Source organism: Echinops telfairi, unplaced genomic scaffold (assembly GCF_000313985.2).
Source record: "Echinops telfairi isolate 266 unplaced genomic scaffold, ASM31398v2 ScPeMD7_29;HRSCAF=101, whole genome shotgun sequence".
NCBI lineage: Eukaryota > Metazoa > Chordata > Mammalia > Afrosoricida > Tenrecidae > Echinops > Echinops telfairi.
Genome location: NW_022103926.1, coordinates 8,666,338 through 8,668,145, shown reverse-complemented (window position 1 = coordinate 8,668,145; position 1,808 = coordinate 8,666,338). Strand labels below are relative to the sequence as shown.

Genomic DNA, 1,808 nt, shown 5'->3' with positions numbered 1-1,808 from the left:
TTTCCAAGGTTACCCCCCCGACCCAAAGGACTCACTCCTTGGGTTCCTCTGCCCCCATCTCCAGCCAACTATCCAGGGTGGGGCAACCCTGCAGGTGACACCTGGGAGAGTGGCTTGTTCTGAGAATTCTCTGTGGGGGGTCCCTTAAATGTCGCTGTCCCCCGGTGTCCCCTGTTGAGCTGCAGTCAGTGTCTGCTGACAGGTCCTGTGGGGAGCCCCTCTCCCCCTCTGGTCCCCTCCCCTAGACACTGGGCATCACCAACATTCTTCCTCACTCCCTCCTCCCCCTCCACTGCTCCTGCCCAGACAGCGCCCCCTCCCCTCCCCAAGGCCTGCCCTGGCCTTCCTGCCCCACTCATGGGCCTCCGCTGTCCACGGCCACAGACCACGCTCAGACCCTGGGTCTGAGCGCTGTAGGTCTCCTGGTGGCGCCCTGGCTTAAGCGTTGGTCTGTTGATGGAGACTCACTTCTTGTTAGCTCACATGTAGTTTTTTTCTTCCTTTTCCTTTAAAAAACAAACAAACAAAGACGAAAAACGTTCACCGCTTTACTGGCATCTGGACACACCATACATTAGTTTAAACAAATCGAGGCGTGGTACCATCACTACTACAATCCACCCTCTCGGTCTCATTGCTATTAGCTCCCCATCCCCCCACCCAACCCCAAGAAACGATGAATTCCGTTACTGTCCCTAGAGACTGACCTACCGCGGATTTCATGTGTGAAGAAAACACGTACACCACCAAAAAGCAAAAAGACAAAAAACAAACAAAAGCCCCAGTCGCCATCAGGGAATTAAACCGAAAAACCTCAGTGGACAAGTGTAGATCTCCAGAGCTTCTCTCGTTAATGCTGCCGCCTCGGGACCATGGTGTTCTACTTCCTCACATATCTGGGCAAGGATGGCGCTGAAAATGAGGATCTGATCAAGGACGGCTGCCCGAAAGGTATTGGGTTTCATGTGGACGAACTCTCTTCGGCTCCTGTCTGCCTCGGATTGCAGAAGGGAGAGAGCCTCCAAGATGTGCCGAAGGCAGTGCTGCTGGACCGCGCACCTTGTGAAGGCTGCTGGTATCCAAGGCTGCAAGACGAACAGCGCGTGTGTGCGTGGTCTCCACACCGTGGTCTCCATACCGTGGTCTCCACACCGTGGTCTCCATACCGTGGTCTCCACACCGTGGTCTCCATACCGTGGTCTCCACACCGTGGTCTCCACACCGTGGTCTCCACACCGTGGTCTGACCTGAGGAACACAGCTGCCGTGGATGGGGGGCAGAGAGGGTTTCACAGGCAAAAGGAGGTGCCCATTGCGGCAGTGCAGAAGAAAGCGAATGAAATGCCGAACCAATTTGATAAGGCCAACGTGTTCCCAGCCCGAGCTTCAGAGAAATTGTGCAGAGACTGGGAGGAGAGGACTGAAAAAAGGCCCAAATTCAGGAAATGGAAAGGGCGGAAAAAGAAGAAATGAAGAAGAAGCAAGGAATGGACGAACGTCGGAGCTACTCATCACTAAGGGAAGCGGAGAATGTGTCTCTTATCCAGGGCGGCAATGATGCAGGTGAACTGATGTGAACGGAGCAAAGGGCCTTTGAAGGATGTGAATTTAGGGACAGTGCAAATACGCTGACATCTGCCGTGTTCTGAATTCCAAGATGCAAACAACCTAAACTCTACTTGCATTTACACAAATATTGACTTTGGAGATTAAAAAAAATTCTCTTTTTCGCTGATAGAAAAGGAACAGATATATATGAAATACAGTTGAACTTCAAAAGAGCATATAACTTTAGGAAAGTGTATATAT

The 1,808-nt window shown here is 51.9% G+C and overlaps 1 pseudogene; it reads left to right on the top strand.

Annotated features, from left to right (window-relative positions):
• Positions 1-872: 872 nt before the first annotated feature.
• Positions 873-1,576, top strand: LOC101651030 (annotated as a pseudogene).
• The last annotated feature ends 232 nt before the right edge of the window (positions 1,577-1,808 follow it).